We start from the raw sequence: 15,329 nt of genomic DNA, 5'->3' as shown, positions 1-15,329 counted from the left end.
ATGTATACATGTATAATTTTGTGTGTCTGTAGTTATATATGTCTATAGCACTTGCCTTGTTAGGCTATATTCAGGACATAGACCAATAAACTGTTACTATAAGATTTGGTACATTTTTATAATGACATGGTTTAAATGGTATATAATGTCTTAGAAAGAATGACCAACCTTATCAGGAGTTGTCAAGGAAAGCTTAAGAGAGAAGCGTAATTTGATCTGGTGTTCTGAAGGATGAGGAATATTCTAAGGACAGGAAAAAGAAAGAAAGAGTATATCATCTATTATACAAGAACTTTTCTTTAATGAAAAGGACACTACCAATAATTGCAGTAGGACAAAGAGCTTAAGAGCATCCATGATAAATCAGGACAGTGGTCTTCCTACAGAAATGCCATTATAGGTAGAGTAACTACATTTGCAAATTAGTTTAAAAATCATATAACACAGTATTGAATTGGTATTAGATAAGAAAATTAAAACCCCTCACAAAACCTCCACATCTACCATATAGGACTATAGTGGCAATGGATAAATACTGCTGAAGAAATAGCCTGTAATTACATACCTAGTAACAGGATAGTTTTAGAATGATCTAATAGAGAGGATTCTGGAATGATCTAGTACAGTCTGTTCAAGAAATTGTATGACCTAAAAGTGTATTCAGTCTTAAGAAAAATGGCTGAGATGGGTACGGACTTGGAGACTGCAGGAATAAAGGTATTAGATTTAGAAACTGCCTATTTTATTCTTTATTACTGTCAAAATACCAATACCAATAGCATTTTTCATAGAACTAGAAAAGATAATATTAAGATTTGTATGGAACCATAAAGACCCCTAATAGCAAAAGTAATCCCAAGAAAGAAAAACAAAGCTCGGAGGTATCATAAATCCAGATTTCAAGATAGGCTACAGAGCTGTTGTAATCAAACAGTATGGTACTGGCACAAAAATAGACACATAGATCAAAGAAATAGAATAAACCCAGAAATAAACTGATGCTTATGTGGTCAATCTGTGACAAAGAAGGCAAGAATATACATAGGGCAAAACACGATCTCTTGAACAAATGGTGCTGGGGAAACTGGACACCTACATGCAAAAGAGTGACTCTGTACCATTTTCTTACGGCATCTATAAAAATAAACTCAAAGTGGATTAAAGACCTAAATGTAAGACCTCTAAATCCATAAATATCCTAGAGGGGAGCATAGGCAGTAAATCTGACATTGGCTATGGCAGCATTTTCCTAGCTATGTCTCCTAAGGCCAGAGAAAGAAGCAAAATTAAATGATTGGGATTACATCAAAAAGCTTCTGCCCAACAAAGGAAACCGTCAAACTACTGAATGGGAGAGAATATTAGCAAATGATATATCCAATAATGGGTTAATATCCAAAATATATGAAGAACTTATACAACGCTACACCCAAACCCCACAATTAATCCAATGAAAAAATGGGCCGAGGACCGGAATAGACGTGTTTCCAAAGACCTTACAGATGGCCAACAAACACATGAAAAAGATGTTCAACATTATTAGTCACCAGGGAAATGCAAATCAAAACCACATTGAGATGTTACCTCATACTAGTCAGGATGGCTAATATCTGAAGACAAGAAGTTAGGATGCCTGGTTGGCTCAATTGGTTAAGAGTCCAGCTCAGGGGGGCTCCTGGGTGGCTTAATGGGTTAGAGCCTCTGCCTTTGGCTCAGGTCATGATCCTGGGTTCCTGGGACCAAGCGCCGCATGGGGCTCTCTGCTCTGCGGGGAGCCTGCTTCCTCCTCTCTCTCTGCCTGCCTCTCTGCCTCCTTGTGATCTCTGTCTGTAGAGTAAATAAATAAAATCTTAAAAAAAAAAAAGACTTCCGCTCAGGTCATGATCCCAAGGTCCTGGGATCAGGTCCCATGTTGGGCTTCTTGCTCAGTGGGGAGCCTGCTTCTCCTTCCACCTGCCCCTCCCCCTGCTTGCGCGCACACACACTCTCTGTCTCTCTCTCTCTGACAAATAAAATCTTTTAAAAGAGAGACAAATAGCATGTGTTGGTGAGGTTATGGAAGAAAAAAAAAAAAACTGGTGCATTTTGGAGAATGTAAATTGGTGTAGCCACTATGAAAACAGTATGGAGGTTTCTCCAAACATTAAAAATAGAAATACCACATGATCCAGTAATTTCACTAGTTATTTATTCAAAGAAAAGGAAAACACTAATTTGAAAAGATATATGGGCCTTTAATTAATCTATTAATCCCCTGGTTATCAGGGTTTTTTTACACAGAGTACAGATCTCCTGGTTATAAAGATAGCAGAATTTTTTTTTAAAGGCCAAAAAAAAAAAGGGTGGGGGGAAGAAACCAAAGGAGATTTTCTATACTCAATTAGGATGTATTTCTGCTTGGTTAAGTGTTCTACTTGGTTGATATTTTCAGAAGGAAATATTATATCGAAGTACTGGTATTAACACAAAAGTGTGTATGCGCATGTATATATAAACATACAGATAATGTGTATGATACATACATAATATAGGTCAGATATAAATCTGATCTTTAGTTCAGATCTTGTGTTAACAGTGTTTTTAGTGCAGACCCAGTATACTCTTACTTAATTTTGAAAAACTGCAACTTATTTTAATAAAACAACTTGTGACATAGTAGGCAGAGCTAAAACCTGGAGCATAAATCATAAGGAAGTCTCTCAGGTAATAAAATAAAAAATGAGAAGTATAATTTGCATATAATTTGGGGTGATACTAAATTGGGAAGAGTGTGGGTGCAGATAGAATAACAATTAGGTTAGAAATGTGGGGACAAATAGAATGTAATTTGGCACCAAAAAAAATGAGGGGCACCTGGGTGGCTCAGTCGTTAAGCGTCTGCCTTCAGCTCAGCCAGGACCCTGGGATGGAGCCCCATGTCAGGCTCCCTGCTGGGCGGGAAGCCTGCTTCTCTCTCTCCCACCCCCCCTGCTTGTGTTCCCTCTCTTGCGTGTCTCTCTCTGTCAAATAAAAAACAAAACAAACAAACCTGTTGATCTATGGCTGAATAATTTTGTTTCAAAGTTACTTAGTCATTTCAAATTTGTTCAAAGTTATATAGAACATTTGTAATCATGTGTAAAGAAGCCCACTGAAAGACATTAAGAGATAAAGTAAGAGGGGGTGCTTGGGTGCTCAGTGGGTTAAAACCTCTGCCTTCGGCTCAGGTCATGATCCCAGAGTCCTGGGATTGAGCCCGGCATCAGGCTCTCAGCTCAGCATGAAGCCTGCTCCTCCCTCTCTCTCTGCCTGCTTCTCTGCCTACTTGTGATCTCTGTCTGTCAAATAAATAAATAAAATTTTAAAAAATTATAAAAAAAGAGATAAAGTAAGGGATGTTCTCTTTTGTAGGTGAGAAAAAGAGGGGAGGGTAGGTTGTATGGTCTAGAGCTAAGTATTATGCTGATCTGAATAGAAATTGAAACATTTGTTGTGATTGTTGTTTATTCTTAGAGAAGAGTGTTTTCCTCCAAAATGCATCTTTTTGTCTTTTTAAATTTTTTTAAAGATTTTATGTTTTTGTCTTTTTTTAAATGCATCTTCTTTCTGAAGTTGAAGTTACTTGAGGAAGTATGTTACTCTTCATGTTTAGTTGCTTTCCTTGGGGCAGACCCCACGTTTACTGAAGCTGGCAGGTGCCTGAAGTCTGGTTTTACTGCCACTATAGAACCTGTCATTGCCTCCCTCCAAAACCCCCCATGCTCACGGATGCAGCATTGCTTGCCAGGGGAGAGTGCTAGCAGGGGTGGGTTTGACTCTACCCTTGACCTTGGGTTATTCACTCTGTCTTCATTCCTTATGAATAGAGTAAAATAATAGTGTCTTCCTCAGAGGGTCATTGTATGTATTGACTGAGTTACTCCATGGAAGGTGCTTAGTGTCATATGTGGGACACACATATTTGTCTCTTGCTATTGTTTGTAGAGTCAGAAGCATTATGACGCATTGCCTTGTCCTCTCTGAGAAGTGAATCTTGAGTTGCATTTGGAATCTGACTCCTGTCTAGTTTTCTGGCCAGTCATCTCTTACACTCTCTTCCCTGCTCTGGCTGTAGAGGCCATTTGAACTACATTTCCTCCCTAAAGCTAGGCCTTTGCTTCTCACCAGGTACCATTTATTATCGCCTTTTGTTCATTCTGGTACATGCATTTCAGCCACTTCCTTGAAGGAGTGAATCTTAACCTACCCTCCTTCACTGGATGGGCATTCTTCCTTTGTGTTACCACTAAACCTGGAGCTTGCCTCTCTACTTACTACACTGGAATGGAAATGCTCTCTGCTCCGTTGTGTCTCTCCTGTCCTTTCCTGGAGGGCAGGACCTTGGCCCCCAGCTTCCTTGCCTTGGGCAGTATCTGCTGGGGAGGAGATAGAATGCCATAGTTGTGAAAGGCATGGACTTTGACCTTGGAGGTACCATTTGAAACCTTGTTCCATTACTTAAGGCCATGTGACTTATCTTGGTTGCCTCATCTGTAAGTGGGAATTTTAATAGTACCTACCCCATAGCACCAAGGTCAGATTAAATGAGTGGGGAGAGACTCAGGCTTTACTTTCCCCTCTGTTCTTTTCTTCCTTTCTGGATCTCTTGCTGCTCACATTCTGGTCTGGCTGTACCACAGGGTGAGGTGGATATAGGGAGCTATACAGCAAAGGAGGGAGAAGGTGAGGACTCCTCAGGGACTCGTGAGGACTTCTGTGGCTCTTTCTCAGGTGGCTGTTTGTAGGGGAGCCAAGACCGTGAGGTGGAGGTGCCTGCAATCAGATCTGTCTCTCTGTCTCTCTCTTTTTCTTTTTTGGGTATACAGCTCCTTTCATTTTAGATCAGACTCAAGCACACTGTTTCATTCTCATTACCTGGATTCACGGATTTGTAGGGCTAATATCTAAAAGCAACACAGATTTGTGTCCATAAGCTTTTTCCTCATTTTGAATGTTGTCTGTAATGAGGAATGACCACAACTCCCCTCCTTCTGTGGTAACAGGGTAACAGGATTCTAATTCCTGGTCACAGGGAGTGGCTTTCTAGGTCAGTGTGCTGTTCCAAGGATGTTCTACATTGGAAGGACAGTCCATTTCTCACCTAGAATAAAGGCACAGGAAACTCCGGTTTTCCTCTGATGATTGCTTGAGCACCTGGCACCACCATCACTACCACTCTGCCTGCTACCACTACTTCTGTTCCACCAAGATTACTAGTACTGCTGCTATTGCTAAACTCTTACTACTACCACTCCCATGCTACTCTGTTACCATCACTGCTATTGCTAAATGGTTACTACAACTACTTCAATTCTACTAAGATTATGACTATCACTACTATTGTAGCTATGTTGTTACCGTTCCTACCACTATAAAATCCTGACTTTTAGTTACTGCATTCTACTGTCTCTTAATGGTCTGTGCAAAATAAAATGCTCTTTTTGGCATCGCTGTAATAGGGAGCCCTGCAAGGAAGTCTTCTCTAGAATGTAGAGTGGGCCATATTTAGTGTGCTTTGGGCTAGCTGGAATAGCCCAAATAGCACATAATAATGTGGTTGAGTGTTACTTTTTCTCCTTAAATGCATTGACATATAGTGCTTTCTTTAGCAGGTTAATGAACTTAACAAAACAGATGTTTAAGGCTAATTTTGACCTCTGCATTTCCCAGGCATTCAGGTTTTCAGTGCAAAAACTAGAAACACATAAGTAGAATTAAATGCTATTTGTTAACATTTTCCGGGTCCAAGGGCTAAGGCTGGGGTTGACAGATAACCTTTTTAAGTTGTTGCCAAGGGTGAGGGGTACAGTGCTCCCTCTTATGAGGACAAGGGCTGTTGAAAGCAGCGAAGGGCTTGTGTGTATGATGGTGATAGTTGGCCAGGAATCCTGAAAATCTGTTAGCAGGCTACCATTGAATATGCACCAGAGGCTGGCAACCCAGTCTAGAAACGATGCCCAAGAACATAACTGCTTAATAACTTAAAATCTTTATTTTACTTATAATTATTAAGATCATGAAATTCTAAAGTTCTTGGGGGTAACTTAATAAAGAGTAGCTATTGATACACTAATATATAAGTAAGGGGATATGATGACAGTTTAATGTAAAATTTCCCCATGAGTTCCCTGGCTACCAAGAAATGGTTGCTGTTTATGTTTTACACATACACTGCATCATGAATCATTCATTATTTATTAAAACCACGTGTCTGTGGGTACATAGGTGAAATAAATGTAGTCTCTACTTGCAAATGTTTATTGCATGTGATAGTTGGGAGAACAGATAGAGTGAAGGTGGTCATTATCACAGGTGTGACCCAGAGTGCAACAGAGTACAGGATGCATGCGTTCTTACAGTTAGGCCTGCAATTTGGAGTTTGGTCACTTTCATAAAGTTACATATGACCCATAAAAGTTTTAATCATTGAAGAAAATAGAAAATAAGCATGCAACTTTAAATGTTATGGAGTGACTACATTTATGACTAATTTTTTTTTTTATCCTTTAAAAATACTTTGCAGCCTAGACAGCAGTCAACATGGCTTTTAATTTATTGAAAATAGGGGAAATTTGATTTAGTGACTTGAGCACAAAATTGGAGCTAGGACAAACAGTTCCCCTCCCTTCCTGGACTTCTTCCTGCATGTTCTTTAGGGTCTTCATTTATTTATAATAATAGAAGCAATAAGAAAATTATTTGAGGATACCGTGCAGTCTTGAACTGATGCTAAGTGCAGCATCATTATTTTATAATTATTCAGAAGGCATCTATGGGTATGATTTCTTTACAGAGCAGTGGGGATAGTGCCCCTTCTGTTGCGATCTGCTGAGTCACAAGGGAGAAGGACAAAGCCCCTATACAAATAAAAATTCTTTTTCTTTTGCCTTTCTTTTGTTTTCTTTCCAAAAGATGTAGAATTTAGCTCTCTTAATTTAATTTTATTTTTTTAAGATTTTATTTATTATTTATTTGACAGAGATCACAAGCAGGCAGAGAGGCAGGCAGAAAGAGAGAGGAAGGGAAGCGGGTTCCCTGCTGAGCAGAGAGCCCAATACAGGGCTTGGCCCCAGGACTCTGGGATCATGACCTGAGCTGAAGGCAGAGGCTTTAACCCACTGAGCCACCAGGTGCCCTAGCTCTCTTAATTTTAAAAGGTAGATACAGAGGGACAGCGAAGATACAGCTAAAGGGACAGAAATAGAAGACCCCAGTAAGAGAGAAACTTGATTTATTACTGTTTTCTTTACGTGCCTTCCTGCCTTACTAGTTCTTCAAAGGATGATTGATTCCTTTGGAAAGGGAAGGTGGAGGAGTTAGGATGACAGGGGTATTAGGTAGAGCTTGACAAAGTCTAAGCTGAGGCTTGGCTCACAAAAGAAAACTCTTGTACCTCCTGTTTGTCAATAGGCTTCCTCATGATCTCTTCTATGCCTTTCAAAACTGTCAGTCAGAGGTGCCTGGGTGGCTCAGTCATTAAGCATCTGCCTTCAGCTCAGGTCATGATCCCAGGTTCCTGGGATCCATCGAGCCCCACATCAGGCCCCCTGCTTTTGGTGGGAAGTCTGCTTCTCCCTCTCTCTCTGCTTGTGTCTCTGTCAAATAAATTAATGAAGTCTTAAAAAACAAACAAACCTGTCAATCAACTCATTAACAACCACTCCCAATTCAAATTATTTAAACTCTCAAATTCACTCTCCACTTCAACGGGATAATGAGTGTTCCATCATGAAAGGTGAACTGGAAAGGCACTTGGGTGGCTCAGTCAGTAACACATCTGCCTTCAACTCAGGTCATGATCTCAGGGTCCTGGGACTGAGTCCTGAGTTGGCTCCACTCACAGCGGGAAGCCTGCTTCTCCCTCTTCCTTTGCCCCTCCCCCAACTCTCTCTCTCAAATAAATAAAATCTTAAAAAAAAAAAAAAAAAAGGAAAAGAAATGAGACTCCAAGGACTTCTATCTTCATCAGGCAGCTTTGGCTGTTGATGGTCCTTGTGAAAATTGTGGTAAGTCAGCAAGTGTGCATGGCAGTGAAGCTGTATTAGAAATCATCAGCCTTCCCATAAGTTACCATTTCTCGGTTGTGATTGAAATAGCTCATTTCACAACAAACTGTGGAGGTTTTTTCCTGTTACATAGCGTCAGTTAACATAACTGGTCCATTTTTTGTTAATTTTACAGAAGTAGATGCTTATTTTTTCAAGTAAAAAAGGGAAATGATCCCACTTGTATTCATATCATTGAGAAAGTCAAAATGGTTCTTATGCACAAAGAGAAAAAGGCAACCGTACACCTTATAAAAGGGGTAGAGGAAAGAGGAAGGTCGTCTCAGAGCTTTATAGTGAACCTTTGCAGTCTGACTTTTAAATGTTTCCTTTCTGGAACATCACTGTTACTAGCATAGAAGTGGTCCTGTGGGAGAGGCTGCACCTTGAAAAGCCTTGTCTGTTGTGGTAGCTATCTGGTGATGAAACATTATCTAATCTGGAGATCTCTGTATCATTTGAGGGTGTCCTAGACCTTGATGGTATTAAAATTTCTTTGAAGGTTATCTGCATCTATTGAGTGCTTTTCTACCGTTTAAATTCTTCAACTTGTAATAAATAAGGAAGCTGCTCATGTACTTCGAAGGGGAAGGGTGGGTGTGGGGGCTAAAGACCGCTGCCTGTGCTGTTAGAGTGCATCACTCATCACTGGATATCCCTGACATGCTCCCTCGACGCTCTCTCATTACTGGATCTTCCAGATGTTAAGACAAGAACTAACTGTCTCCCATCTTGGCTTCTTTTCACACACCCTGTCCCCCAGCTGCTAAGCTACCATTTTTAGAGCATTCCTTTACTGTAGGTGCAGAGCCCATGACAGAGCTATGGATATAATTCCTAGTTCTTCTCTCTTCTCTCTTTCCCCACCCACTCCAAGCATATTCAGTTACTGGGTATTTCCTTTCCATATTACTTACAGACTTTCAGTTCCTCCTCCTACCATGCTAGTCCCAGTCCAAATAGCCATAATATTTTTGTTAAATTAATATGGCAGCACCCTAACTGTCCTGTCTTGCCCGCCTAACCCATATCATCACCCTAATAAAGAGAAAAGAAAACATTTAATCTGTATACCTCAAAAGAGAGCTAGAATAACACCATATAAGGATGTGGGCTCTGTAGCAAGAAGGTCTGGATTTGAATCAAATGCAGTTATATAACCTTGAGTAAACTCTGTTTGTGTGAAAGAGAAAATGAAAACTTTCCTGATGAGTTTTCATGAGGCTTAAAGGACCTAAACCTTAGCATAGAGCTTGGTATACAGCAAACACTCAAAAATTACTATAATAATAAAATGCAATCTGAGTGTCCTACTATTCTATTTAAACCCATTGAACCTCACCATGTCTTCTAGAAGAAAGCCCACATCTCTTTGGCAAGCCTTGTAAGCCCCAACTCCCCTTTCTAACCCAGCTCTAGCTACTGCCCCCCAGAGGGTTGTGTCCATTCGGTACCACTTCCATTGCCCCCAGCAGGCCATGCCTTGTCTTGTGCTCATGCACACATGCTGTGCTGTTTACCTGGTCGTCCCTTGTACCCTAAGTCTGGCATCTTCCTTTCCCTTCCCTGAATGTCAATCACTCTTCCTATTTTTGTGACTGACTCTCACCTCTCCTTCAGCTCTCCTCTCATTGGTCACTTATTCCAGAAAGCTGTTTCTGATACTCCAGGACTCCCACAGAACCCTTGAATCCTCTCTATATGGCAGTTGCCACATACTGTGTAATCGTGCTGTCACTGGTCTGGGGGCTCTGCCTTGCCAGGGTAACTCTTCTGAGGACAGTTTGGATCCTATTTGCTTTTTAAAAATACCTAGTTCTTGGGGCGCCTGGATGGCTCAGATGGTTAAGCGTCTGCCTTTGGCTCAGGTCATGATCCCAGGGTTCTGCATCGGGCTCCCTGCTCAGCAGGAAGCCTGTTTCTCCCTCTCCCACTCCCACTGCCTGTGTTTCTCTCTGTCATATAAATAAAATCTTAAAAATATACCTAGTTCTTGGGAGTTTGATTCCATTAACATATGTTTAATAAATTAAAGCAGTACCCAATTGAATATAAGTTTTATGAACTTTTGTGATGCCTAGTATATAATCTGCAACTCAGTAGTATTTGTTAAATGAGAAAATGCTGTTTAGACTTTTGTATATCTTTAATTTTGGTAACTATCTTGTGTGTATACATTTAATATTTAAAAAATCCTGAAGTTATTTAAAATTTTGATTCTTAAAAATTTGAATCCTAAATTCTAAAAATTCCTAAGGTTATCTCTTATAAATTAAATGTAAAGTTGTATAATTTTTTTTTATCAAACATCAAGTTTGGTTATGAAATAATGAGCTATATTTTTTCTTGTGTGTCGTAAACCATCTCTGAAGGCAGAATGTTTTAAGCTACCACAGATGATACAAAGGACAATCATATGGCTACTACTCTAAAAGAATTTATAAACTGGGGAGAAAAAAGTTATACTGAAATAAGTGTGTCAAAACACCAATCACATCTCTAAGCATAAAACAAGCTCATGTATTCATCAGTCATCTTCAAAAAGTCAACTTTCCTTCATCTTAGCAGAATAAGATAAGAGTTGGCTTATTAAGCATTCCACAAAGAAAAGTATAGAATTACCTGAATGGTGCATTGGAGATCATTTAGGCCAATCTGGTTTACATTAACTCTTTTGTGGTGGATTGCTTAATCAAAGGATAGAGTTATTGGTCTCTGATAAAATTGGCTCATGTAACCTGGGAGCAGCCTAGTGCTCAGACATTTGTTTCTAAATACCATTTACCACATAAGTAGGAATGGACTTGCTCGGAGAAATGACTGATTCCAGAACTAGAGCAAAGGACCTACGTGGGTTTGGGACAATTTGATACAAGAAATGGCATTCTGTTAAAAGGACACAGGAATCAGTTTAAAGGGACCTCCAAATGGCCAAATTTGGGACAATATGAACTTTAAAAAAAAAAAAAAAATGGAAAAAAGGGAATGGGAGGGAGGGCACTGAAAGCTCTTTTTGTAAGAATAACCACCAATGGGGCTCAGGTCATGATCCTGGGGTCCTGGGATCAAGCCCTGCATCCGGCTCTCTGCTCAGCGGGAAGCGTGCTTCCTCCTCTCTCTCTGCCTGCTTCTCTGACTACTTGTGATCTCTTTCTCTGTCAAATAAAAAAATAAAATCTCAAAAAAAGAAACCCACTAATAAAAATGGAAGGAATGATAGAATTAGAAAAAATCACTATTTTGTAGTCCCAAGTGGATTAATCAAAGCAAGGGTTATTAGTGAATGATAAATCATGGTGAAAAATTATTGGGAAATATGACATGGCACCAAATTAATACACATAGGATTTTTATTAATTTAAAGGGGAAGATGTCCCTTTATAATAGATTTGGCAATAAACATTCTAACCAAGTGATCAAGCTAGCACCAATAATAGTGGCTAAACTTAACATTTTGTATCTTTAAACGTTATGAAATATGAATTTCACAGTATGAAGTATTTTTGCCAGAACTGTTTAATTTATATTTAGACTTAGCTTTTGGTTCACTGGAAATACAAGTGATGGAGAAACAGGTTTAATGATACCATGAAAATAAGACAAATGCAAAAGGTGGGACCTTCTATAAGATGACTTGTCTAGACTCTTCAAAAAGTCTATGTCTTAAAAGGCAGTGGGATTTCTCAAAAGATACTGCAAAAATAAAGCCACCAAATGCAATGGATAAAATTTAATTGGATCTCACTGGGGGAGTACATAGCTTAAGGAGACATAGGGTGGGCAACTGAGGAAATTTTAATATGAAATAGATATTAGATAACATAGAATTGTTAATTTTCTTAGGTGTGATAATGGTATGTCAGAAAATATCTTTATTCCTCGGAAAAGCCTATTGAGCTATTTAGGAGTGAAGTGTTGTGATATCTGTAACTTGCTTCCACATACTTAAAAAAAATACATCTTATAAATAAAGAGTTGGCATATAAAAGCACATATATAGGGGTGCTTGGGTGGTACAGTCTAGCTCTTGATTTCAGCTCAGGTCATGATCTCCCGGTCTTGAGATCGAGCCCGGAGTTGGGCTCTGCTCATTGTAGAGACTGCTTAAGGTTCTCTCTCCCTCTACTGCTCCCTCCTCCCTCTTGTGCTCGCACGTGCGTGCTTTCTCTCTCTTTAAAAGAAGTCTTTAAAAAAAAAAGCACGTATATATGACAGTATGTTCCAGTTGTTGGGTAGGTGGAATGTTCATTGTACTCTCTTCTCAGTTTTTTGGTTAGAAATTCTTTTTTTTTTTAAATTTATTATTTATTTATTTATTTATTTATTTTTAAAAGATTTTATTTATTTATTTGCCAGAGACAGAGGGAGAGAGAGAGAGAAAGCGAGTGCAGGCAGACAGAGAGGCAGGCAGAGGCAGAGGGAGAAGCAGGCTCCCCGCTGAGCAAGGAGCCTGATGTGGGGCTCGATCCCAGCATCCCGGGATCATGACCTGAGCTGAAGGCAGCCGCTTAACCAACTGAGCCACCCAGGCGTCCCTGGTTAGAAATTCTTAAAAATAAACTGGAAAAAGAACAAGCTCAGTGTGATGAAAGCAAAATCTACGTCTCGGGAGTGGCAGGCAGGCTGTCCGTACCAGGTTGGCCAGTGCTTCTGCAGTGGTATTGGGGCTCACTTTCTCCAGCCCTCAGCTTCGTTCCTGTGCATGCACAGGGATGAGCACCTGTGAACATCAAGTGGAATATGATCCTAGTGATATTAGCCAAACTGGATAACTGTGAAAATCTCCAAATAAGATTAGACAAGCTTGAGGCAGAACCACTCATGTTACTCATTTTTAGCATTTCCAGTGTCTGGAATGTTGTAGGCATTGAAAAACTGTTGCCTGAGGAAATACCTACAGGGAAGGCCAAATTTGAGGATTGCCTCAAAAAAGTAAGAGGATTCAAGTGACCTTTTCCAAATCCAGTAAATATTTGTGGAATTTAATACAACTGAACTAGTTAAGGGGCAAATAAAGTTAAGGTTGGTTCTAGAAGTGAGAAGACCTATTTTTTTGTTTTTGTTTTTGTTTTTTTTTTCCCCCAATATGTGGCTCAATCCCAGGACCCTGAGATCATGACCTAAGCCAAAGTCAGAGGCTTAACCCACTGAGCCACCCAGGCATCCCAGGAAGACCTGTTTTTAAATGTGTATCCAGTAATGACTGCATTTCAGTTTTTTCTTTTCTTTTCTTTTTAACTTTTCAGAAATAATCCTTGCTTTTCTGAGTTAAGGAAGCACTTGCGTGGAAGTTTACTGTAGTTTTTCCTACACAGGATGAAATCTGGGTTTGGTGAGCAATCTTCAGAGGGTGGCATGCGTAATTGTGCTTCTCCTTGGTGAGCTATGAGTTGGGCACTTAATTATGTAAAAAATATTGCAAGAGAGCAGTTGCATAATCCCCAAGAGAGTAATTATTGTCTATCTTGGCAGAATGCAAGGCTTTTAATCTGTAAATAAGCAATCCTATGTGGAAGAGCTACATGTAGAGTGATTCTGCATTATAAAGGTCTCTTATGAATTTTTTAGAGTGCAAGTAGTGACTCCATGTGCTGAATGGCTTCTGTCTTTGTGCTTCAAAGGGTTCATGATGCTTCCCCTGTGGTTTTAACCTCTCCTGAAATATTTAAGCCTCAGAGAAGGATTCCTGTAAAGGGTCAAACTGCTTCTAAGTTAAGCCTGTGAAAAATCTGAATGTTTCAAATACCAAGGATGTAAAATGTGCTTTCTGTAAATTAAAAAACCAATAAGAAAACAATACAACAAAATAAAGCATTGACGGTGCTTAAAAAGAGAAGGCTCAGATTAGCTGATGGGTTTCTCACTTATTCGAGGATAATGGTCTTATGTGTGCCCCTGCAGCTTAGGTCTCCAAAAAGCAGTGATTCACTTTCAGGGTATGTGTGTATTTTGCTTATGTAGGTCTGAGTCTTTGGGATACTGAAAGTAAATTTTGTTTTTAAAAATTGTCAATAGATCCACCTTCCCTTTTGTTGTAGTGTTGATGAACTGAGCCTTCTCTCTCCAAGTCAGACTTCTCCATGGGAGCAGTGTTTGTCTACTCAAGGACCTCATTCTGGCGACTCGTCTTCTCTCTTGCATGAGTAACTTTCCCCTCTTTACTGACTTATTCTCATCAAAATAAAAACATGTCGTAACAGCTTCCATTGTTTTTAAAAAGGCCTTCCTTGACTTCTCTTTCTCTCTGACCACCTCTTCAATCCTCTGTTCCCCTTTGCAGCAAACTCCTGAAGAGTCTATATTCTATATTCCCTTTTCACTTCCTCTGTTCCCATCATCTCTGGAACCTGCTCCATGCACCCCATTCCACACAGAACTTCTTTTTATCAAGGTATACCTGTAACCTTCACACTGCCAGAGTCCATGGTCAGCGCTTGGTCAAATCTTACCTATCATTAGCTAAAAGAGTTTATCATGCCTTTTTTTTTCTAGAAACACTTTTTTACTTAAGGGAAAACCTGTGCTTCTGGTTATTACCCTTCCTCATCAGTCACTCGTGATCAGCCTCTTGGTGGGCTCTTTTCCTGATCTCCTAAGATGACTCAGTTCCAATCCTCTCCTCTGTTTTCTTATAAAGTCCTCTAAGGTAATATCATGGATAAAAATGTTCTGTTGGAGCGCCCGAGTGGCTCATTGGGTTAAGCCTCTGCCTTCAGCTCAGGTCATGATCCCAAGGTCCTGGGATGGAGCCCTGCATCGGGCTTTCTGCTCCATGGGGAGCTTGCTTTCCCTTCTCCCTCTGTCTGCCTCTCTGCCTACTTGTGATCTCTGTCAAATAAATAAAATCTTAAAAAAAAAAATTCTGTATGCTCTAAAAACTCCCAATTTATGTCTGTACTATATACCTGTATCCTGGACTGCAGATTTGTATATCTAGCTGCCTGCCCCACATCCCACTGGATGACTAGAGGTATCTCAAATTTAACATAGTCAAAATGTAACACGTGGTCTTCGCATGGTTAGGTCTCCTATCTGCTTTTCCTACCTCCATGTTTGTTCTTCCTCCTTTCCATCTATGTTAAAAAACAGCAGCCTGAAATACCCCTTAAAATATCAGGTCACATCCCTCCTCTGCCTTAAAGCCTTCAGTGACTCTTGTCTTGGTCAGAGTCAACAAGGTCCTTTATCATCTGACCTCATACCTTTCTAGCTCCCTCCTACCTTTTTCCCTGTCACTCACTCTGCTCCAGCTGCATTGCCCCCCCC

The 15,329-nt window shown here is 39.9% G+C and overlaps 1 protein-coding gene across 4 annotated transcripts in view; it reads left to right on the top strand.

Annotated features, from left to right (window-relative positions):
• VAV3 (vav guanine nucleotide exchange factor 3) overlaps positions 1-15,329 on the top strand; it is a 360,704-nt gene that overhangs the window by 71,585 nt on the left and 273,790 nt on the right. The window lies entirely within an intron of this gene.

This window comes from Mustela lutreola, chromosome 10, assembly GCF_030435805.1.
Source record: "Mustela lutreola isolate mMusLut2 chromosome 10, mMusLut2.pri, whole genome shotgun sequence".
Taxonomy (NCBI): domain Eukaryota; kingdom Metazoa; phylum Chordata; class Mammalia; order Carnivora; family Mustelidae; genus Mustela; species Mustela lutreola.
This window is presented reverse-complemented; position numbering and strand designations above follow the sequence as displayed.